Genomic DNA, 25779 nt, shown 5'->3' on the forward strand with positions numbered 1-25779 from the left:
TCAAAGCATTCAGTTTCGCTCCAGTAGTGGGCCTTTATTGAGTAAATTGTAACATGACGACCTTTGTGATTTCGGCAAAACTTTTGAAACCTTAAGTTTGAGCTCGTGATCTGATGTTCGACACACTCGATCGTTGTGAATCCACCTTTCAGATGAGGTCTCTTCCAAGCGTCTCGGAGGTCGTGCGGCCGAAAGGCTTCCGTCAAAGCATTCCGTTTCGCTCCAGTTGCAGGCCTTTATTGACTAAATTGTAACATGATGACCTATGTGATTACGGCAGAACTTTTGAACCCTTAAGTTTGAACTACCGGGCTGACGTTCGACACACTCGATCGTTGTGAATCCACCTTTCAGATCATGTCTCTTCTAAGCCTCTCGGAGGTCGTGCGGCCGAAAGGCGAGCGTCAAAGCATTCCGTTTTACTCCTGTAGTAGGCCTTCATTGTCTAAATTGTAACATGACGACCTATGTGATTTCGGCAGAACTTTAGAACCCTTAAGTTTGAACTACCGGGCTGACGTTCGACACACTCGATCGTTGTGAATCCACCTTTCAGATCAGGTCTCTTCTAAGCCTCTCGGAGGTCGTGCGGCCGAAAGGCGAGCGTCAAAGCATTCCGTTTTACTCCTGTAGTAGGCCTTTATTGACTAAATTGTAACATGACGACCTATGTGATTTCGGCAGAAATTTTGAACCCTTAAGTTTGAGCTAGTGAGCTGACGTTCGACACACTCGATCGTTGTGAATCCACCTTTCAGATGAGGTCTCTTCGAAGCCTATCAGAGGTCGTGCGGCCGAAAGGCTAGCGTCAAAGCATTCCGTTTTGCTCCTGTAGTAGGCCTTCATTGACTAAATTGTAACATGACGACCTATGTGATTTCGGCAGAACTTTAGAACCCTTAAGTTTGAGCTAGTGGGCTGACATTCGACACACTCGATTGTTGTGAATCCACCTTTCGGGGGAGGTCTCCCCCAAGTCTCTGGACGGTTGTGGGGCCGAGCGGCCACCGTCAAAGCATTCCGTTTTGCTCCTGTAGGAGGCCTTCATTGACTAAATTGAAACATGACGACCTATGTGATTTCGGCAGAACTTTTGAACCCTTAAGTTTGAGCTAGTGGGCTGACGTTCGACACACTCGATCGATGTGAATCCACCTTTCAGGGGAGGTCTCCCCCAAGTCTCTGGACGGTTGTGGGGCCGAGCGGCGACTGTCAAAGCATTCAGTTTCGCTCCAGTAGTAGGCCTTTATTGACTAAATTGTAACATGATGACCTATGTGATTTCGGCAGAACTTTTGAACCCTTAAGTTTGAGCTAGTGTGCTGACGTTCGACACACTCGATCGTTGTGAATCCACCTTTCAGATGAGGTCTCTTCCAAGCCTATCAGAGGTCGTGCGGCCGAAAGGCTAGCGTCAAAGCATTCCGTTTTGCTCCTGTAGTAGGCCTTCATTGACTAAATTGTAACATGACGACCTATGTGATTTCGGCAGAACTTTAGAACCCTTAAGTTTGAGCTAGTGGGCTGACATTTGACACACTTGATCGTTGTGAATCCACCTTTCAGATGAGGTCTCTTCCAAGCCTATCAGAGGTCGTGCGGCCGAAAGGCTAGCGTCAAAGCATTCCGTTTTGCTCCTGTAGTAGGCCTTCATTGACTAAATTGTAACATGACGACCTATGTGATTTCGGCAGAACTTTAGAACCCTTAAGTTTGAGCTAGTGGGCTGACATTCGACACACTCGATTGTTGTGAATCCACCTTTCGGGGGAGGTCTCCCCCAAGTCTCTGGACGGTTGTGGGGCCGAGCGGCCACCGTCAAAGCATTCCAATTTGCTCCTGTAGGAGGCCTTCATTGACTAAATTGAAACATGACGACCTATGTGATTTCGGCAGAACTTTTGAACCCTTAAGTTTGAGCTAGTGGGCTGACGTTCGACACACTCGATCGATGTGAATCCACCTTTCAGGGGAGGTCTCCCCCAAGTCTCTGCACGGTTGTGGGGCCGAGCGGCGACTGTCAAAGCATTCAGTTTCGCTCCAGTAGTAGGCCTTTATTGACTAAATTGTAACATGACGACCTATGTGATTTCGGCAGAACTTTTGAACCCTTAAGTTTGAGCTAGTGTGCTGACGTTCGACACACTCGATCGTTGTGAATCCACCTTTCAGATGAGGTCTCTACCAAGCCTATCAGAGGTCGTGCGGCCGAAAGGCTAGCGTCAAAGCATTCCGTTTTGCTCCTGTAGTAGGCCTTCATTGACTAAATTGTAACATGACGACCTATGTGATTTCGGCAGAACTTTAGAACCCTTAAGTTTGAGCTAGTGGGCTGACATTCGACACACTTGATCGTTGTGAATCCACCTTTCAGATGAGGTCTCTTCCAAGTGTCTCGGAGGTCGTGCGGCCGAAATGGGAGCGTTAAAGCATTCCGTTTCGCTCCAGTAGTAGGCCTTTATTGACTAAATTGTAACATGACGACCTATGTGATTTCGGCAGAACTTTTGAAACCTTAAGTTTGAGCTCGTGATCTGATGTTCGACACACTCGATCGTTGTGAATCCACCTTTCAGATGAGGTCTCTTCCAAGTGTCTCGGAGGTCGTGCGGCCGAAAGGCTTGCGTCTAAGCATTCAGTTTCGCTCAAGTAGTAGGCCTTTATTGACTAAATTGTAACATGACGACCTATGTGATTTCGGCAGCACTTTTGAACCCTTAACTTTGAGCTATTGGGCTGACGTTCGACACACTCGATCGTTGTGAATCCACCTTTTAGGGGAGGTCTCCACCAAGTCTCTGCATGGTTGTGGGGCCGAGCGGCGACCGTCAAAGCATTCAGTTTCGCTCCAGTAGTGGGCCTTTATTGAGTAAATTGTAACATGACGACCTTTGTGATTTCGGCAGAACTTTTGAAACCTTAAGTTTGAGCTCGTGATCTAATGTTCGACACACTTGATCGTTGTGAATCCACCTTTCAGATGAGGTCTCTTCCAAGCGTCTCGGAGGTCGTGCGGCCGAAAGGCTTCCGTCAAAGCATTCCGTTTCGCTCCAGTTGCAGGCCTTTATTGACTAAATTGTAACATGATGACCTATGTGATTACGGCAGAACTTTTGAACCCTTAAGTTTGAACTACCGGGCTGACGTTCGGCACACTCGATCGTAGTGAATCCACCTTTCAGATCAGGTCTCTTCTAAGGCTCTCGGAGGTCGTGCGGCCGAAAGGCGAGCGTCAAAGCATTCCGTTTTACTCCTGTAGTAGGCCTTTATTGACTAAATTGTAACATGACGACCTATGTGATTTCGGCAGAACTTTTGAACCCTTAAGTTTGAGCTAGTGTGCTGACGTTCGACACACTCGTTGTGAATCCACCTTTCAGATGAGGTCTCTTCCAAGCCTATCAGAGGTCGTGCGGCCGAAAGGCGAGCGTCAAAGCATTCCGTTTTGCTCCTGTAGTAGGCATTCATTGACTAAATTGTAACATGACGACCTATGTGATTTCGGCAGAACTTTTGAACCCTTAAGTTTGAGCTAGTGGGCTGACGTTCGACACACTCGATCGATGTGAATCCACCTTTCAGGGGAGGTCTCCCCCAAGTCTCTGCATGGTTGTGGGGCTGAGCGGCGACAGTCAAAGCATTCAGTTTCGCTCCAGTAGTGGGCCTTTATTGAGTAAATTGTAACATGACGACCTTTGTGATTTCGGCAAAACTTTTGAAACCTTAAGTTTGAGCTCGTGATCTGATGTTCGACACACTCGATCGTTGTGAATCCACCTTTCAGATGAGGTCTCTTCCAAGCGTCTCGGAGGTCGTGCGGCCGAAAGGCTTCCGTCAAAGCATTCCGTTTCGCTCCAGTTGCAGGCCTTTATTGACTAAATTGTAACATGATGACCTATGTGATTACGGCAGAACTTTTGAACCCTTAAGTTTGAACTACCGGGCTGACGTTCGACACACTCGATCGTTGTGAATCCACCTTTCAGATCATGTCTCTTCTAAGCCTCTCGGAGGTCGTGCGGCCGAAAGGCGAGCGTCAAAGCATTCCGTTTTACTCCTGTAGTAGGCCTTCATTGACTAAATTGTAACATGACGACCTATGTGATTTCGGCAGAACTTTAGAACCCTTAAGTTTGAACTACCGGGCTGACGTTCGACACACTCGATCGTTGTGAATCCACCTTTCAGATCAGGTCTCTTCTAAGCCTCTCGGAGGTCGTGCGGCCGAAAGGCGAGCGTCAAAGCATTCCGTTTTACTCCTGTAGTAGGCCTTTATTGACTAAATTGTAACATGACGACCTATGTGATTTCGGCAGAACTTTTGAACCCTTAAGTTTGAGCTAGTGTGCTGACGTTCGACACACTCGATCGTTGTGAATCCACCTTTCAGATGAGGTCTCTTCCAAGCCTATTAGAGGTCGTGCGGCCGAAAGGCTAGCGTCAAAGCATTCCGTTTTGCTCCTGTAGTAGGCCTTCATTGACTAAATTGTAACATGACGACCTATGTGATTTCGGCAGAACTTTTGAACCCTTAAGTTTGAGCTAGTGGGCTGACGTTCGACACACTCGATCGTTGTGAATCCACCTTTCAGATGAGGTCTCTTCCAAGCCTATCGGAGGTCGTGTGGGCGAAAGGCGAGCGTCAAAGCCTTCCATTTCGCTCCAGTAGTATACCTTTATTGACTAAATTGTAACATGACGACCTTTGTGATTTCGGCAGAATTTTTGAACCCTTAAGTTTGAGCTCGTGAGCTGACGTTCGACAATCTCGATCGTTGTGAATCGACCTTTCAGATGAGGTCTCTTCCAAGCCTATCGGAGGTCGTGTGGCCGAAAGGCGAGCGTCAAAGCCTTCCAATTCGCTCCAGTAGTAGGCCTTTTTTTGACTAAATTGTAACATGACGACTTATGTGATTTTGGCAGAACTTTTGAAACCTTAAGTTTGAGCTAGTGCACTGACGTTCGACACACTCGATCGTTGTGAATCCACCTTTCAGATGAGGTTTCTTCCTAGCATCTCGGAGGACGTGTGGCCGAGCGGTGACCGTCAAAGCATTCAGTTTCGCTCCAGTAGTAGGCCTTTATTGACTAAATTGTAACATGACGACCTATGTGATTTCGGCAGAACTTTAGAACCCTTAAGTTTGAGCTAGTGGGCTGACATTCGACACACTTGATCGTTGTGAATCCACCTTTCAGATGAGGTCTCTTCCAAGTGTCTCGGAGGTCGTGCGGCCGAAATGGGAGCGTTAAAGCATTCCGTTTCGCTCCAGTAGTAGGCCTTTATTGACTAAATTGTAACATGACGACCTATGTGATTTCGGCAGAACTTTTGAAACTTTAAGTTTGAGCTCGTGATCTGATGTTCGACACACTCGATCGTTGTGAATCCACCTTTCAGATGAGGTCTCTTCCAAGTGTCTCGGAGGTCGTGCGGCCGAAAGGCTTGCGTCTAAGCATTCAGTTTCGCTCAAGTAGTAGGCCTTTATTGACTAAATTGTAAAATGACGACCTATGTGATTTCGGCAGCACTTTTGAACCCTTAACTTTGAGCTATTGGGCTGACGTTCGACACACTCGATTGTTGTGAATCCACCTTTCAGGGGAGGTCTCCCCCAAGTCTCTGGACGGTTGTGGGGCCGAGCGGCGACCGTCAAAGCATTCAGTTTCGCTCTATTAGTGGGCCTTTATTGACTAAATTGTAACATGATGACCTATGTGATTTCGGCAGAACTTTTGAACCTTTAAGTTTGAGCTAGTGCGCTGACGTTCGACACACTTGATCGATGTGAATCCACCTTTGAGATGAGGTTTCTTCCAAGCCTCTCGTAGGTCGTGCGGCCGAAAGTCGAGCGTCAAAGCATTCCGTTTCGCTCCAGTAGAAGGCCTTTATTGACTAAATTGTAACATGACGACCTATGTGATTTCGGCAGAACTTTTGAACCCTTAAGTTTGAGCTAGTGGGCTGACGTTCGACACACTCGATCGTTGTGAAACCATCTTTCAGATGAGGTCTTTTCAAAGCCTATCGGAGGTCGTGTGGCTGAAAGGCGAGCGTCAAAGCCTTCCATTTCGCTCCAGTAGTAGGCCTTCATTGACTAATTTGTAACATGACGACCTATGTGATTTCGGGAGAAATTTTGAACCCTTAAGTTTTAGCTAGTGGGCTGACGTTCGACACACTCGATCGTTGTGAATCCACCTTTCAAATGAGGTCGCTTCAAAGCGTCTCGGAGGACGTGTGGCCGAGCAGCGACCGTCAAAGCATTCAGTTTCGCTCCAGTAGTAGGCCTTTTTTGACTAAATTGTAACATGACGACCTATGTGATTTCGGCAGAACTTTTGAACCCTTAAGTTTGAGCTAGTGGGCTGACCTTCGACACACTCGATCGTTGTGAATCCACCTTTCAGATGATGTCTCTTCCAAGCCTCTTGGAGGTCGTGCGGCCGAAAGGAGTGCTTCAAAGCATTCCGTTTCGCTGCAGCAGTAGGCCTTTATTGTCTCTTCCAAGCCTCTTGGAGGTCGTGCGGCCGAAAGCCTAGCGTCAAAGCATTCCGGTTTACTCCTGTAGTAGGCCTTTATTGACTAAATTGTAACATGACGACCTTTGTGATTTCGGCAGAACTTTTGAACCCTTAAGTTTGAACTACTGGGCTGACGATTGACACACACGATCGTTGTGAATCCACCTTTCAGATGAGGTCTCTTCCAAGCCTCTCGGAGGTCGTGCGGCTGAAAGGCTAGCGTCAAAGCATTCCGTTTTGCTCCTGTCGTAGGCCTTCATTGACTAAATTGTAACATGACGACCTATATGATTTCGGCAGAACTTTTAAACCCTTAACTTTGAGCTAGTGGGCTGACGTTCGACACACTCGATCGTTGTGAATCCACCTTTCAGGGGAGGTCTCCCCCAAGTCTCTGGACGGTTGTGGGGCCGAGCGGCGACCGTCAAAGCATTCAGTTTCGCTCTATGAGTGGGCCTTTATTGACTAAATTGTAACATGACGACCTATGTGATTTCGGCATAACTTTTGAACCCTTAAGTTTGAGCTAGTGGGCTGACGTTCGACACACTCGATCGTTGTGAATCCACCTTTCAGATGAGGTCTCTTCCAAGACTCTCGGAGGTCGTGCGGCCAAAAGGCTAGCGTCAAAGCATTCCGTTTCGCTCCAGTAGTAGGCCTTGATTGACTAAATTGTAACAAGACAACCTATGTGATTTCGGCAGAACTTTTGAACCCTTAAGTTTGAAGTAATGGGCTGATGTTCGACACACTCGATAATTGTGAATCCACCTTTCAGGGGGGGTCTCCCCCAAGTCTCTGGACGGTTGTGGGGCCGAGCGGCGACCGTCAAAGCATTCCGTTACGCTCCAGTAGTAGGCCTTCATTGACTAAATTGTAACATGACGACCTATGTGATTTCGGCAGAAATTTTGAACCCTTAAGTTTTAGCTAGTGGGCTGACGTTCGACACACTCGATCGTTGTGAATCCACCTTTCAAATGAGGTCGCTTCAAAGCGTCTCGGAGGACGTGTGGCCGAGCGGCGACCGTCAAAGCATTCAGTTTCGCTCCAGTAGTAGGCCTTTATTGACTAAATTGTAACATGACAACCTATGTGATTTCGGCAGAACTTTTGAAACCTTAAGTTTGAGCTTGTGATCTGATGTTCGACACACTCGATCGTTGTGAATCCACCTTTCAGATGAGGTCTCTTCCAAGTGTCTCGGAGGTCGTGCGGCCGAAAGACTTGCGTCAAAGCATTCAGTTTCGCTCCAGTAGTAGGCCTTTATTGACTAAATTGTAACATGACGACCTATGTGATTTCGGCAGCACTTTTGAACCCTTAACTTTGAGCTAGAGGGTTGACGTTCGACACACTCGATCGTTGTGAATCCACCTTTCAGGGGAGGTCTCCCCCAAGTCTCTGCATGGTGTTGGGGCCAAGCGGCGACCGTCAAAGCATTCAGTTACGCTCCAGTAGTGGGCCTTTATTGAGTAAATTGTAACATGACGACCTTTGTGATTTCGGCAGAACTTTTGAAACCTTAAGTTTGAGCTCGTGATCTGATGTTCGACACACTCGATCGTTGTGAATCCACCTTCAGATGATGTCTCTTCCAAGCCTCTTGGAGGTGGTGCGGCCGAAAGGAGTGCTTCAAAGCATTCCGTTTTGCTCCTGTCGTAGGCCTTCATTGACTAAATTGTAACATGACGACCTATGTGATTTCGGCAGAACTTTTAAACCCTTAAGTTTGAGCTAGTGGGCTGACGTTCGACACACTCGATCGTTGTGAATCCACCTTTCAGGGGAGGTATCCCCCAAGTCTCTGCACTGTTGTGTGGCCGAAAGGCGAACGTCAAAGCATTCAGTTTCTCTGCAGTAGTAGGCCTTTATTGACTAAATTGTAACATGACGACCTATATGATTTCGGCAGAACTTTTGAACCCTTAAGTTGGAGCTAGTGCGCTGACGTTCGACACACTCGATTGTTCTGAATCCACCTTTCAGATGAGGTCTCTTCCAAGCCTCTCGTAGGTCGTGTGGCCGAAAAGAGTGCTTCAAAGCATTCCGTTTTGCTCCTGTAGGAGGCCTTCATTGACTAAATTGAAACATGACGACCTATGTGATTTCGGCAGAACTTTTGAACCCTTAAGTTTGAGCTAGTGGGCTGACGTTCGACACACTCGATCGATGTGAATCCACCTTTCAGGGGAGGTCTCCCCCAAATCTCTGCACGGTTGTGGGGCCGAGCGGCGACTGTCAAAGCATTCAGTTTCGGTCCAGTAGTGGGCCTTTATTGACTAAATTGTAACATGACGACCTATGTGATTTCGGCAGAAATTTTGAACCCTTAAGTTTGAGGTCGTGGGCTGACGTTCGACACACTCGATCGTTGTGAATTCACCTTTCAGATGAGGTCTCTTCCAAGCCTATCGGAGGTCGTGCGGCCGAAATGGGAGCGTTAAAGCATTCCGTTTCGCTCCAGTAGTAGGCCTTTATTGACTAAATTGTAACATGACGACCTATGTGATTTCGGCAGAACTTTTGAACCCTTAAGTTTGAGCTAGTGGGCTGACGTTCGACACACTCGATCGTTGTGAATCCACCTTTAGGATGGTGTCTCTTCCAAGCCTCTTGGAGGTCGTGCGGCCGAAAGGAGTGCTTCAAAGCATTCCGTTTCGCTGCAGCAGTAGGCCTTTATTGACTAAATTGTAACATGACGACCTATGTGATTTCGGCAGAACTTTTTAACCCTTAAGTTTGAGCTAGTGGGCTGACGTTCGACACACTCGATCGTTGTGAATCCACCTTTCAGATCAGTTCTCTTCCAAGCCTTTCGGAGGTCGTGCGGCCGAAAGGCAAGCGTCAAAGCATTCCGTTTTGCTCTGTAGTAGGCCTTCATTGACTAAATTGTAACATGACGACCTATGTGATTTCGGCAGAACTTTTGAACCCTTAAGTTTGAGCTAGTGGGCTGACGTTCAACACACTCGATCGTTGTGAATCCACCTTTATGGGGAGGTCTCCCCCAAGTCTCTGCACGGTTGTGGGGCCGAGCGGCGACCGTCAAAGCATTCAGTTTCGCTCCAGTTGTGGGCCTTTATTGACTAAATTGTAACATGACGGCAGAACTTTTGAACCCTTACGTTTGAGCTAGTGGGCTGACGTTCGACACACACGATCGTTGTGAATCCACCTTTCAGGGGAGGTCTCCCCCAAGTCTCTGCACGGTTGTGGGGCCGAGCGGCGACCGTCAAAGCATTCTGTTTCGCTCCAGTAGTGGGCCTTTATTGACTAAATTGTAACATGACGACCTATGTGATTTCGGCATAACTTTTGAACCCTTAAGTTTGAGCTAGTGGGCTGACGTTCGACACACTCGATCGTTGTGAATCAACCTTTCAGATGAGGTCTCTTCCAAGACTCTCGGAGGTCGTGCGGCCAAAAGGCTACCGTCAAAGCATTCCGTTTCGCTCCAGTAGTAGGCCTTGATTGACTAAATTGTAACAAGACAACCTATGTGATTTCGGCAGAAATTTTGAACCCTTAAGTTTGAACTAATGGGCTGACGTTCGACACACTCGATCATTGTGAATCCACCTTTCAGGGGGGGTCTCCCCCAAGTCTCTGGACGGTTGTGGGGCCGAGCGGCGACCGTCAAAGCATTCCGTTTCGCTCCAGTAGTAGGCCTTGATTGACTAAATTGTAACAAGACAACCTATGTGATTTCGGCAGAACTTTTGAACCCTTAAGTTTGAGCTAGTGGGCTGACGTTCGACACACTTGATCGATGTGAATCCACCTTTCAGGGGAGGCCTCCCCCAAGTCTCTGCACGGTTATGGGGCCGAGCGGCGACCGTCAAAGAATTCAGTTTCGCTCCAGTCGTGGGCCTTTATTGACTAAATTGTAACATGACGACCTATGTGATTTCGGCAGAAATTTTGAACCCTTAAGTTTGAGCTCGTGAGCTGACGTTCGACGCACTCGATCGTTTTGAATCGACCTTTCAGATGATGTCTCTTCCAAGCCTCTTGGAGGTCGTGCGGCCGAATGGAGTGCTTCAAAGCATTCCGTTTCGCTGCAGCAGTAGGCCTTTATTGACTAAATTGTAACATGACGACCTATGTGATTTCGGCAGAACTTTTTAATCCTTAAGTTTGAGCTAGTGGGCTGACGTTCGAGACACTCGATCGCTGTGAATCCACCTTTATGGGGAGGTCTCCCCCAAGTCTCTGCACGGTTGTGGGGCCGAGCGGCGACCGTCAAAGCATTCAGTTTCGCTCCAGTTGTGGGCCTTTATTGACTAAATTGTAACATGACGACCTGTGTGATTTCGGCAGAACTTTTGAACCCTTAAGTTTGAGCTAGTGGGCTGACGTTCGACACACTCGATCGTTGTGAATCCACCTTTCAGATGATGTCTCTTCCAAGCCTCTTGGAGGTCGTGCGGCCGAAAGGCTAGCGTCAAAGCATTCCGTTTCGCTCCAGTAGTAGGCCTTGATTGACTAAATTGTAACAAGACAACCTATGTGATTTCGGCAGAACTTTTGAACCCTTAAGTTTGAACTAATGGGCTGACGTTCGACACACTCGATCATTGTGAATCCACCTTTCAGGGGGGGGTCTCCCCCAAGTCTCTGGACGGTTGTGGGGCCGAGCGGCGACCGTCAAAGCATTCCGTTACGCTCCAGTAGTAGGCCTTTATTGACTAAATTGTAACATTACGACCTATGTGATTTCGGCAGAACTTTTGAACCCTTAAGTTTGAGCTAGTGGGCTGACGTTTGACACACTTGATCGATGTGAATCCACCTTTCAGGGGACGCCTCCCCCAAGTCTCTGCACGGTTATGGGGCCGAGCGGCGACCGTCAAAGAATTCAGTTTCGCTCCAGTCGTGGGCCTTTATTGACTAAATTGTAACATGACGACCTATGTGATTTCGGCATAACTTTTGAACCCTTAAGTTTGAGCTAGTGGGCTGACGTTCGACACACTCGATCGTTGTGAATCCACCTTTCAGATGAGGTCTCTTCCAAGCCTCTCGTAGGTCGTGCGGCCGAAAGGAGAGCGTCAAAGCATTCCGTTTCGCTCCAGTCGAAGGCCTTTATTGACTAAATTGTAACATGACGACCTATTTGATTTCGGCAGAACTTTAGAACCCTTAAGTTTGAGCTCGTGGGCTGATGTTCGACACACTCGATCGTTGTGAATCCACCTTTCAGATGAAGTCTCTTCCAAGCGTCTTGGAGGTCGTGCGGCCGAAAGGCTTGCGTCAAAGCATTCCGTTTCGCTCCAGTAGGAGGCCTTTATTGACTAAATTGTAACATGACGACCTATGTGATTTCGGCAGAACTTTAGAACCCTTAAGTTTGAGCTTGTGGGCTGACATTCGACACACTCGATTGTTGTGAATCCACCTTTCAGGGGAGGTCTCCCCCAAGTCTCTGGACGGTTGTGGGGCCGAGCGGCGACCGTCAAAGCATTCAGTTTCGCTCTATTAGTAGGCCTTTATTGACTAAATTGTAACATGACGACCTTTGTGATTTCGGCAGAACTTTTGAACCCTTAAGTTTAAGCTAGTGGGCTGACGTTCGACACACTCGATCGTTGTGAATCTACCTTTCAGATGAGGTCTCTTCCAAGCCTATCGGAGGTCGTGTGGGCGAAAGGCGAGCGTCAAACCCTTCCATTTCGCTCCAGTAGTAGACCTTTATTGGCTAAATTGTAACATGACGACCTTTGTGATTTCGGCAGAATTTTTGAACCCTTAAGTTTGAGCTCGTGAGCTGACGTTCGACAATCTCGATCGTTGTGAATCGACCTTTCAGATGAGGTCTCTTCCAAGCCTATCGGAGGTCGTGTGGCCGAAAGGCGAGCGTCAAAGCCTTCCATTTCGCTCCAGTAGTAGGCCTTTTTTTGACTAAATTGTAACATGACGACTTATGTGATTTTGGCAGAACTTTTGAAACCTTAAGTTTGAGCTAGTGCACTGACGTTCGACACACTCGATCGTTGTGAATCCACCTTTCAGATGAGGTTTCTTCCAAGCATCTCGGAGGACGTGTGGCCGAGCGGTTACCGTCAAAGCATTCAGTTTCGCGCCAGTAGTAGGCCTTTATTGACTAAATTGTAACATGACGACCTATGTGATTTCGGCAGAACATTTGAACCCTTAAGTTTGAGCTCGTGGGCTGATGTTCGACACACTCGATCGTTGTGAATTCACCTTTCAGATGAGGTCTCTTCCAAGCCTATCGGGGGTCGTGCGGCCGAAATGGGAGCGTTAAAGCATTACGTTTCGCTCCAGTAGTAGCTCTTTATTGACTAAATTGTAACAGGACGACCTATGTGATTTCGGCAGAACTTTTGAAACCTTAAGTTTGAGCTCGTGATCTGATGTTCGACACACTCGATCGTTGTGAATCCACCTTTCAGATGAGGTCTCTTCCAAGCGTCTCGGCGGTCGTGCGGCCGAAAGGCTTGCGTCAAAGCATTCCGTTTCGCTCCAGTAGTAGGCCTTTATTGACTAAATTGTAACATGACGACCTATGTGATTTCGGTAGAACTTTTGAACCCTTAACTGTGAGCTAGTGGGCTGACGTTCGACACACTCGATCGTTGTGAATCCACCTTTCAGATCAGGTCTCTTCCAAGCCTCTCGGAGGTCGTGCGGCCGAAAGGCTAGCGTCAAAGCATTCCGTTTTACTCGTGTAGTAGGCCTTTATTGACTAAATTGTAACATGTCGACCTATGTGATTTCGGCAGAACTTTTGAACCTTTAAGTTTGAGCTAGTGCGCTGACGTTCGACACACTCGATCGATATGAATCCACCTTTGAGATGAGGTCTCTTCCAAGCCTCTCGTAGGTCGTGCGGCCGAAAGGAGAGCGTCAAAGCATTCCGTTTCGCTCCAGTCGGAGGCCTTTATTGACTAAATTGTAACATGACGACCTATGTGATTTCGGCAGAGCTTTTGAACCCTTAAGTTTGAGCTCGTGGGCTGATGTTCGACACACTCGATCGTTGTGAATCCACCTTTCAGATGAGGTCTCTTCCAAGCGTCTTGGAGGTCGTGCGGCCGAAAGGCTTGCGTCAAAGCATTCCGTTTCGCTCCAGTAGGAGGCCTTTATTGATTTCGGCAGAACTTTAGAACCCTTAAGTTTGAGCTTGTGGGCTGACATTCGACACACTCGATTGTTGTGAATCCACCTTTCAGGGGAGGTCTCCCCTAAGTCTCTGGACGGTTGTGGGGCCGAGCGGCGACCGTCAAAGCATTCAGTTTCGCTCTATTAGTAGGCCTTTATTGACTAAATTGTAACATGACGACCTTTGTGATTTCGGCAGAACTTTTGAACCCTTAAGTTTAAGCTCGTGGGCTGACGTTCGAAACACTCGATCGTTGTGAATCTACCTTTCAGATGAGGTCTCTTCCAAGCCTATCGGAGGTCGTGTGGGCGAAAGGCGAGCGTCAAAGCATTCCGTTTTGCTCCAGTAGTAGGCCTTTATTGACTAAATTGTAACATGACGACCTATGTGATTTCGGCAGAACATTTGAACCCTTAAGTTTGAGCTCGTAGGCTGATGTTCGACACACTCGATCGTTGTGAATTCACCTTTCAGATGAGGTCTCTTCCAAGCCTATCGGAGGTCGTGCGGCCGAAATGGGAGCGTTAAAGCATTCCGTTTCGCTCCTGTAGTAGCTCTTTATTGACTAAATTGTAACAGGACGACCTATGTGATTTCGGCAGAACTTTTGAAACCTTAAGTTTGAGCTCGTGATCTGATGTTCGACACACTCGATCGTTGTGAATCCACCTTTCAGATGAGGTCTCTTCCAAGCGTCTCGGAGGTCGTGCGGCCGAAAGGCTTGCGTCAAAGCATTCCGTTTCGCTCGTGTAGTAGGCCTTTATTGACTAAATTGTAACATGTCGACCTATGTGATATCGGCAGAACTTTTGAACCTTTAAGTTTGAGCTAGTGCGCTGACGTTCGACACACTCGATCGATATGAATCCACCTTTGAGATGAGGTCTCTTCCAAGCCTCTCGTAGGTCGTGCGGCCGAAAGGAGAGCGTCAAAGCATTCCGTTTCGCTCCAGTCGGAGGCCTTTATTGACTAAATTGTAACATGACGACCTATGTGATTTCGGCAGAACTTTAGAACCCTTAAGTTTGAGCTTGTGGGCTGACATTCGACACACTCGATTGTTGTGAATCCACCTTTCAGGGGAGGTCTCCCCCAAGTCTCTGGACGGTTGTGGGGCCGAGCGGCGACCGTCAAAGCATTCAGTTTCGGTCTATTAGTAGGCCTTTATTGACTAAATTGTAACATGACGACCTTTGTGATTTCGGCAGAACTTTTGAACCCTTAAGTTTAAGCTAGTGGGCTGACGTTCGACACACTCGATCGTTGTGAATCTACCTTTCAGATGAGGTCTCTTCCAAGCCTATCGGAGGTCGTGTGGGCGAAAGGCGAGCGTCAAAGCCTTCCATTTCGCTCCAGTAGTATACCTTTATTGACTAAATTGTAACATGACGACTTATGTGATTTTGGCAGAACTTTTGAAACCTTAAGTTTGAGCTAGTGCACTGACGTTCGACACACTCGATCGTTGTGAATCCACCTTTCAGATGAGGTTTCTTCCAAGCATCTCGGAGGACGTGTGGCCGAGCGGTGACCGTCAAAGCATTCAGTTTCGCTCCAGTAGTAGGCCTTTATTGACTAAATTGTAACATGACGACCTATGTGATTTCGGCAGAACTTTTGAACCCTTAAGTTTGAGCTAGTGGGCTGACGTTCGACACACTCGATCGTTGTGAAACCATCTTTCAGATGAGGTCTCTTCAAAGCCTATCGGAGGTCGTGTGGCTGAAAGGCGAGCGTCAAAGCCTTCCATTTCGCTCCAGTAGTAGGCAATTCATTGACTAAATTGTAACATGACGACCTATGTGATTTCGGCAGAACTTTAGAACCCTTAATTTGAGCTTGTGGGCTGACATTCGACACACTCGATTGTTGTGAATCCACCTTTCAGGGGAGGTCTCCCCCAAGTCTCTGGACGGTTGTGGGGCCTAGCGGCGACCGTCAAAGCATTCAGTTTCGCTCTATTAGTGGGCCTTTATTGACTAAATTGTAACATGATGACCTATGTGATTTCGGCAGAACTTTTGAACCTTTAAGTTTGAGCTAGTGCGCTGACGTTCGACACACTTGATCGATGTGAATCCACCTTTGAGATGAGGTTTCTTCCAAGCCTCTCGTAGGTCGTGCGGCCGAAAGTCGAGCATCAAAGCATTCCGTTTCGCTCCAGTAGAAGGCCTTTATTGACTAAATTGTAACATGACGACCTATGTGATTTCGGCAGAACTTCTGAACCCTTAAGTTTGAGCTAGTGGGCTGACGTTCGACACACTCGATCGTTGTGAAACCATCTTTCAGATGAGGTCTTTTCAAAGCCTATCGGAGGTCGTGTGGCTGAAAGGCGAGCGTCAAAGCCTTCCATTTCGCTCCAGTAGTAGGCCTTCATTGACTAATTTGTAACATGACGACCTATGTGATTTCGGCAGAAATTTTGAACCCTTAAGTTTTAGCTAGTGGGCTGACGTTCGACACACTCGATCGTTGTGAATCCACCTTTCAAATGAGGTCGCTTCAAAGCGTCTCGGAGGACGTGTGGCCGAGCAGCGACCGTCAAAGCATTCAGTTTCGCTCCAGTAGTAGGCCTTTTTTGACTAAATTGTAACATGACGACCTATGTGATTTCGGCAGAACTTTTGAACCCTTAAGTTTGAGCTAGTGTGCTGACCTTCGACACACTCGATCGTTGTGAATCCACCTTTCAGATGATGTCTCTTCCAAGCCTCTTGGAGGTCGTGCGGCCGAAAGGAGTGCTTCAAAGCATTCCATTTCGCTGCAGCAGTAGGCCTTTATTGTCTCTTCCAAGCCTCTTGGAGGTCGTGCGGCCGAAAGCCTAGCGTCAAAGCATTCCGGTTTACTCCTGTAGTAGGCCTTTATTGACTAAATTGTAACATGACGACCTTTGTGATTTCGGCAGAACTTTTGAACCCTTAAGTTTGAACTACTGGGCTGACGATCGACACACACGATCGTTGTGAATCCACCTTTCAGATGAGGTCTCTTCCAAGCCTCTCGGAGGTCGTGCGGCTGAAAGGCTAGCGTCAAAGCATTCCGTTTTGCTCCTGTCGTAGGCCTTCATTGACTAAATTGTAACATGACGACCTATATGATTTCGGCAGAACTTTTAAACCCTTAACTTTGAGCTAGTGGGCTGACGTTCGACACACTCGATCGTTGTGAATCCACCTTTCAGGGGAGGTCTCCCCCAAGTCTCTGCACGGTTGTGGGGCCGAGCGGCGACCGTCAAAGCATTCTGTTTCGCTCCAGTAGTGGGCCTTTATTGACTAAATTGTAACATGACGACCTATGTGATTTCGGCATAACTTTTGAACCCTTAAGTTTGAGCTAGTGGGCTGACGTTCGACACACTCGATCGTTGTGAATCCACCTTTCAGATGAGGTCTCTTCCAAGACTCTCGGAGGTCGTGCGGCCAAAAGGCTAGCGTCAAAGCATTCCGTTTCGCTCCAGTAGTAGGCCTTGATTGACTAAATTGTAACAAGACAACCTATGTGATTTCGGCAGAACTTTTGAACCCTTAAGTTTGAACTAATGGGCTGATGTTCGACACACTCAATCATTGTGAATCCACCTTTCAGGGGGGGTCTCCCCCAAGTCTCTGGACGGTTGTGGGGCCGAGCGGCGACCGTCAAAGCATTCCGTTACGCTCCAGTAGTAGGCCTTTATTGACTAAATTGTAACATTACGACCTATGTGATTTCAGCATAACTTTTGAACCCTTAAGTTTGAGCTAGTGGGCTGACGTTCGACACACTCGATCGTTGTGAAACCATCTTTCAGATGAGGTCTCTTCAAAGCCTATCGGAGGTCGTGTGGCTGAAAGGCGAGCGTCAAAGCCTTCCGTTTCGCTCCAGTAGTAGGCCTTCATTGACTAAATTGTAACATGACGACCTATGTGATTTCGGCAGAAATTTTGAACCCTTAAGTTTTAGCTAGTGGGCTGACGTTCGACACACTCGATCGTTGTGAATCCACCTTTCAAATGAGGTCGCTTCAAAGCGTCTCGGAGGACGTGTGGCCGAGCGGCGCCCGTCAAAGCATTCAGTTTCGCTCCAGTAGTAGGCCTTTTTTGACTAAATTGTAACATGACGACCTATGTGATTTCGGCAGAACTTTTGAACCCTTAAGTTTGAGCTAGTGGGCTGACGTTCGACACACTCGATCGTTGTGAAACCATCTTTCAGATGAGGTCTCTTCAAAGCCTATCGGAGGTCGTGTGGCTGAAAGGCGAGCGTCAAAGCCTTCCATTTCGCTCCAGTAGTAGGCCTTCATTGACTAAATTGTAACATGACGACCTATGTGATTTCGGCAGAAATTTTGAACCCTTAAGTTTTAGCTAGTGGGCTGACGTTCGACACACTCGATCGTTGTGAATCCACCTTTCAAATGCGGTCGCTTCAAAGCGTCTCGGAGGACGTGTGGCCTAGCGGCGACCGTCAAAGCATTCAGTTTCGCTCCAGTAGTAGGCCTTTTTTGACTAAATTGTAACATGACGAACTATGTGATTTCGGCAGAACTTTTGAACCCTTAAGTTTGAGCTAGTGGGCTGACCTTCGACACACTCGATCGTTGTGAATCCACCTTTCAGATGATGTCTCTTCCAAGCCTCTTGGAGGTGGTGCGGCCGAAAGGAGTGCTTCAAAGCATTCCGTTTCGCTGCAGCAGTAGGCCTTTATTGACTAAATTGTAACATGACGAACTATGTGATTTCGGCAGAACTTTTGAACCCTTAAGTTTGAGCTAGTGGGCTGATGTTCGACACACTCGATCGTTGTGAATCCACCTTTATGGGGAGGTCTCCCCCAAGTCTCTGCACGGTTGTGGGGCCGAGCGGCGACCGTCAAAACATTCAGTTTCGCTCCAGTTGTGGGCCTTTATTGACTAAATTGTAACTTGACGACCTATGTGATTTCGGCAGAACTTTTGAACCCTTAAGTTTGAGCTAGTGGGCTGACGTTCGACACACTCGATCGTTGTCAATCCACCTTTCAGATGATGTCTCTTCCAAGCCTCTTGGAGGTCGTGCGGCCGAAAGGCTAGCGTCAAAGCATTCCGGTTTACTCCTGTAGTAGGCCTTTATTGACTAAATTGTAACATGACGACCTATGTGATTTCGGCAGAACTTTTGAACCCTTAAGTTTGAACTACTGGGCTGACGATTGACACACACGATCGTTGTGAATCCACCTTTCAGATGAGGTCTCTTCCAAGCCTCTCGGAGGTCGTGCGGCTGAAAGGCTAGCGTCAAAGCATTCCGTTTTGCTCCTGTCGTAGGCCTTCATTGACTAAATTGTAACATGACGACCTATGTGATTTCGGCAGAACTTTTAAACCCTTAACTTTGAGCTAGTGGGCTGACGTTCGACACACTCGATCGTTGTGAATCCACCTTTCAGGGGAGGTATCCCCCAAGTCTCTGCACTGTTGTGTGGCCGAAAGGCGAACGTCAAAGCATTCAGTTTCTCTGCAGTAGTAGGCCTTTATTGACTAAATTGTAACATGACGACCTATATGATTTCGGCAGAACTTTTGAACCCTTAAGTTGGAGCTAGTGCGCTGACGTTCGACACACTCGATTGTTCTGAATCCACCTTTCAGATGAGGTCTCTTCCAAGCCTCTCGTAGGTCGTGCGGCCGAAAAGAGTGCTTCAAAGCATTCCGTTTCGCTGCAGTAGTAGGCCTTTATTGACTAAATTGTAACATGACGACCTTTGTGATTTCGGCAGAACCTTTGCACCCTTACGTTTGAGCTAGTGGGCTGAAGTTCGACACACTCGATCGTTGTGAATCCACCTTTCAGATCAGGTCTCGTCCAAGCCTCTCGGAGGTCGTGCGGCCAAAAGGCTAGCGTCAAAGCATTCCGTTTTGCTCCTGTAGTTGGCCTTCATTGACTAAATTGTAACATGTCGACCTATGTGATTTCGGCAGAACCTTTGAACCCTTAAGTTTGAGCTCGTGAGCTGACGTTCGACACACTCGATCGTTGTGAATCCACATTTCAGATGAGGTCTCTTCCAAGCCTCTTGGAGGTCGTGCGGCCGAAAGGAGTGCTTCAAAGCATTCCGTTTCGCTGCAGCAGTAGGCCTTTATTGACTAAATTGTAACATGACGACCTATGTGATTTCGGCAGAACTTTTGAACCCTTAAGTTTGAGCTAGTGGGCTGACGTTCGACACACTCGATCGTTGTGAATCCACCTTTAGGATGATGTCTCTTCCAAGCCTCTTGGAGGTCGTGCGGCCGAAAGGAGTGCTTCAAAGCATTCCGTTTCGCTGCAGCAGTAGGCCTTTATTGACTAAATTGTAACATGACGACCTATGTGATTTCGGCAGAACTTTTTAACCCTTAAGTTTGAGCTAGTGGGCTGACGTTCGACACACTCGATCGTTGTGAATCCACCTTTAGGATGATGTCTCTTCCAAGCCTCTTGGAGGTCGTGCGGCCGAAAGGAGTGCTTCAAAGCATTCCGTTTCGCTGCAGCAGTAGGCCTTTATTGACTAAATTGTAACATGACGACCTATGTGATTTCGGCAGAACTTTTTAACCCTTAAGTTTGAGCTAGTGGGCTGACGTTCGACACACTCGATCGTTGTGAATCCACCTTTCAGATCAGTTCTCTTCCAAGCCTTTCGGAGGTCGTGCGGCCGAAAGGCCAGCGTCAAAGCATTCCGTTTTGCTCTGTAGTAGGCCTTCATTGACTAAATTGTAACATGACGACCTATGTGATTTCGGCAGAACTTTTGAACCCTTAAGTTTGAGCTAGTGGGCTGACGTTCAACACACTCGATCGTTGTGAATCCACCTTTATGGGGAGGTCTCCCCCAAGTCTCTGCACGGTTGTGGGGCCGAGCGGCGACCGTCAAAGCATTCAGTTTCGCTCCAGTTGTGGGCCTTTATTGACTAAATTGTAACATGACAGCAGAACTTTTGAACCATTAAGTTTGAACTACTGGGCTGACGTTCGACACACTCGATCGTTGTGAATCCACCTTTCAGATGAGGTCTCTTCCAAGCCTCTCGGAGGTCGTGCGGCTGAAAGGCTAGCGTCAAAGCATTCCGGTTTACTCCTGTAGTAGGCCTTTATTGACTAAATTGTAACATGACGACCTATGTGATTTCGGCAGAACTTTTGAACCCTTAAGTTTGAACTACTGGGCTGACGATCGACACACACGATCGTTGTGAATCCACCTTTCAGATGAGGTCTCTTCCAAGCCTCTCGGAGGTCGTGCGGCTGAAAGGCTAGCGTCAAAGCATTCCGTTTTGCTCCTGTCGTAGGCCTTCATTGACTAAATTGTAACATGACGACCTATGTGATTTCGGCAGAACTTTTAAACCCTTAACTTTGAGCTAGTGGGCTGACGTTCGACACACTCGATCGTTGTGAATCCACCTTTCAGGGGAGGTATCCCCCAAGTCTCTGCACTGTTGTGTGGCCGAAAGACGAACGTCAAAGCATTCAGTTTCTCTGCAGTAGTAGGCCTTTATTGACTAAATTGTAACATGACGACCTATATGATTTCGGCAGAACTTTTGAACCCTTAAGTTGGAGCTAGTGCGCTGACGTTCGACACACTCGATTGTTCTGAATCCACCTTTCAGATGAGGTCTCTTCCAAGCCTCTCGTAGGTCGTGCGGCCGAAAAGAGTGCTTCAAAGCATTCCGTTTCGCTGCAGTAGTAGGCCTTTATTGACTAAATTGTAACATGACGACCTTTGTGATTTCGGCAGAGCCTTTGCACCCTTACGTTTGAGCTAGTGGGCTGAAGTTCGACACACTCGATCGTTGTGAATCCACCTTTCAGATCAGGTCTCGTCCAAGCCTCTCGGATGTCGTGCGGCCAAAAGGCTAGCGTCAAAGCATTCCGTTTTGCTCCTGTAGTTGGCCTTCATTGACTAAATTGTAACATGTCGACCTATGTGATTTCGGCAGAACCTTTGAACCCTTAAGTTTGAGCTTGTGAGCTGACGTTCGACACACTCGATCGTTGTGAATCCACATTTCAGATGATGTCTCTTCCAAGCCTCTTGGAGGTCGTGCGGCCAAAAGGAGTGCTTCAAAGCATTCCGTTTCGCTGCAGCAGTAGGCCTTTATTGACTAAATTGTAACATGACGACCTATGTGATTTCGGCAGAAATTTTGAACCCTTAAGTTTGAGCTAGTGGGCTGACGTTCGACACACTCGATCGTTGTGAATCCACCTTTAGGATGATGTCTCTTCCAAGCCTCTTGGAGGTCGTGCGGCCGAAAGGAGTGCTTCAAAGCATTCCGTTTCGCTGCAGCAGTAGGCCTTTATTGACTAAATTGTAACATGACGACCTATGTGATTTCGGCAGAACTTTTGAACCATTAAGTTTGAACTACTGGGCTGACGTTCGACACACTCGATCGTTGTGAATCCACCTTTCAGATGAGGTCTCTTCCAAGCCTCTCGGAGGTCGTGCGGCTGAAAGGCTAGCGTCAAAGAATTCCGTTTTGCTCCTGTCATAGGCCTTCATTGACTAAATTGTAACATGACAACCTATGTGATTTCAGTAGAACTTTTGAACCCTTACGTTTGAGCTAGTGGGCTGACGTTCGACACACTCGATCGTTGTGAATCCACCTTTCAGGGGAGGTCTCCCCCAAGTCTCTGCACGGTTGTGGGGCCGAGCGGCGACCGTCAAAGCATTCTGTTTCGCTCCAGTAGTGGGCCTTTATTGACTAAATTGTAACATGACGACCTATGTGATTTCGGCATAACTTTTGAACCCTTAAGCTTGAGCTAGTGGGCTGACGTTCGACACACTCGATCGTTGTGAATCAACCTTTCAGATGAGGTCTCTTCCAAGACTCTCGGAGGTCGTGCGGCCAAAAGGCTACCGTCAAAGCATTCCGTTTCGCTCCAGTAGTAGGCCTTGATTGACTAAATTGTAACAAGACAACCTATGTGATTTCGGCAGAACTTTTGAACCCTTAAGTTTGAACTAATGGGCTGACGTTCGACACACTCGATCATTGTGAATCCACCTTTCAGGGGGGGTCTCCCCCAAGTCTCTGGACGGTTGTGGGGCCGAGCGGCGACCGTCAAAGCATTCCGTTTCGCTCCAGTCGTGGGCCTTTATTGACTAAATTGTAACATGACGACCTATGTGATTTCGGCAGAAATTTTGAACCCTTAAGTTTGAGCTCGTGAGCTGACGTTCGACGCACTCGATCGTTTTGAATCGACCTTTCAGATGATGTCTCTTCCAAGCCTCTTGGAGGTCGTGCGGCCGAATGGAGTGCTTCAAAGCATTCCGTTTCGCTGCAGCAGTAGGCCTTTATTGACTAAATTGTAACATGACGACCTATGTGATTTCGGCAGAACCTTTTAACCCTTAAGTTTGAGCTAGTGGGCTGACGTTCGACACACTCGATCGTTGTGAATCCACCTTTATGGGGAGGTCTCCCCCAAGTCTCTGCACGGTTGTGGGGCCGAGCGGCGACCGTCAAAGCATTCAGTTTCGCTCCAGTTGTGGGCCTTTATTGACTAAATTGTAACATGACGACCTGTGTGATTTCGGCAGAACTTTTGAACCCTTAAGTTTGAGCTAGTGGGCTGACGTTCGACACACTCGATCGTTGTGAATCCACCTTTCAGGTGATGTCTCTTCCAAGCCTCTTGGAGGTCGTGCGGCCGAAAGGCTAGCGTCAAAGCATTCCGTTTCGCTCCAGTAGTAGGCCTTGATTGACTAAATTGTAACAAGACAACCTATGTGATTTCGGCAGAACTTTTGAACCCTTAAGTTTGAACTAATGGGCTGACGTTCGACACACTCGATCATTGTGAATCCACCTTTCAGGGGGGGTCTCCCCCAAGTCTCTGGACGGTTGTGGGGCCGAGCGGCGACCGTCAAAGCATTCCGTTACGCTCCAGTAGTAGGCCTTTATTGACTAAATTGTAACATTACGACCTATGTGATTTCGGCATAACTTTTGAACCCTTAAGTTTGAGCTAGTGGGCTGACGTTCGACACACTCGATCGTTGTGAATCCACCTTTCAGATGAGGTCTCTTCCAAGACAATCGGAGGTCGTGTGGCCGAAAGGCTAGCGTCAAAGCATTCCGTTTTGCTCCTGTAGTTGGCCTTCATTGACTAAATTGTAACATGACGACCTATGTGATTTCGGCAGAACTTTTGAACCCTTAAGTTTGAACTAGTGGGCTGACGTTTGACACACTTGATCGATGTGAATCCACCTTTCAGGGGAGGCCTCCCCCAAGTCTCTGCACGGTTATGGGGCCGAGCGGCGACCGTCAAAGAATTCAGTTTCGCTCCAGTCGTGGGCCTTTATTGACTAAATTGTAACATGACGACCTATGTGATTTCGGCATAACTTTTGAACCCTTAAGTTTGAGCTAGTGGGCTGACGTTCGACACACTCGATCGTTGTGAATCCACCTTTCAGATGAGGTCTCTTCCAAGCCTCTCGGAGGTCGTGCGGCTGAAAGGCTAGCGTCAAAGCATTCCGTTTTGCTCCTGTCGTAGGCCTTCATTGACTAAATTGTAACATGACGACCTATGTGATTTCAGTAGAACTTTTGAACCCTTACGTTTGAGCTAGTGGGCTGACGTTCGACACACTCGATCGTTGTGAATCCACCTTTCAGGGGGGGTCTCCCCCAAGTCTCTGGACGGTTGTGGGGCCGAGCGGCGACCGTCAAAGCATTCCGTTACGCTCCAGTAGTAGGCCTTTATTGACTAAATTGTAACATTACGACCTATGTGATTTCGGCATAACTTTTGAACCCTTAAGTTTGAGCTAGTGGGCTGACGTTCGACACACTCGATCGTTGTGAATCCACCTTTCAGATGAGGTCTCTTCCAAGACAATCGGAGGTCGTGTGGCCGAAAGGCTAGCGTCAACGCATTCCGTTTTGCTCCTGTAGTTGGCCTTCATTGACTAAATTGTAACATGACGACCTATGTGATTTCGGCAGAACTTTTGAACCCTTAAGTTTGAGCTAGTGGGCTGACGTTCGACACACTTGATCGATGTGAATCCACCTTTCAGGGGAGGCCTCCCCCAAGTCTCTGCACGGTTATGGGGCCGAGCGGCGACCGTCAAAGATTTCAGTTTCGCTCCAGTCGTGGGCCTTTATTGACTAAATTGTAACATGACGACCTATGTGATTTCGGCAGAAATTTTGAACCTTTAAGTTTGAGCTCGTGAGCTGACGTTCGACGCACTCGATCGTTTTGAATCGACCTTTCAGATGATGTCTCTTCCAAGCCTCTTGGAGGTCGTGCGGCCGAATGGAGTGCTTCAAAGAATTTCGTTTCGCTGCAGCAGTAGGCCTTTATTGACTAAATTGTAACATGACGACCTATGTGATTTCGGCAGAACTTTTTAACCCTTAAGTTTGAGCTAGTGGGCTGACGTTCGACACACTCGATCGTTGTGAATCCACCTTTATGGGGAGGTCTCCCCCAAGTCTCTGCACGGTTGTGGGGCCGAGCGTCGACCGTCAAAGCATTCAGTTTCGCTCCAGTTGTGGGCCTTTATTGACTAAATTGTAACATGACGACCTGTGTGATTTCGGCAGAACTTTTGAACCCTTAAGTTTGAGCTAGTGGGCTGACGTTCGACACACTCGATCGTTGTGAACTACAGGAGCAAAACGGAATGCTTTGACGCTAGCCTTTCGGCCGCACGACCTCCGAGAGGCTTGGAAGAGACCTGATCTGAAAGGTGGATTCACAACGATCGAGTGTGTCGAACGTCGGCCCACTAGCTCAAACGTAAGGGTTCAAAAGTTCTGCCGAAATCACAAAGGTCGTCATGTTACAATTTGGTCAATAAAGGCCTACTACTGCAGCGAAACGGAATGCTTTGAAGCACTCTTTTCGGCCGCACGACCTACTAGAGGCTTGGAAGAGACCTCATCTGAAAGGTGCATTCAGAACGATCGACTGTGTCGAACGTCAGCACACTAGCTCCAACTTAAGGGTTCAAAAGTTCTGCCAAAATCATATAGGTCGTCATGTTACAATTTAGTCAATAAAGGCCTACTACTGCAGCGAAACGGAATGCTTTGACGTTCGCCTTTCGGCCACACGACCTCCGATAGGCTTGGAAGAGACCTCATCTGA

Source organism: Phyllopteryx taeniolatus, unplaced genomic scaffold (assembly GCF_024500385.1).
Source record: "Phyllopteryx taeniolatus isolate TA_2022b unplaced genomic scaffold, UOR_Ptae_1.2 contig_28, whole genome shotgun sequence".
In the NCBI taxonomy this organism is placed as follows: Eukaryota; Metazoa; Chordata; class Actinopteri; order Syngnathiformes; family Syngnathidae; genus Phyllopteryx; species Phyllopteryx taeniolatus.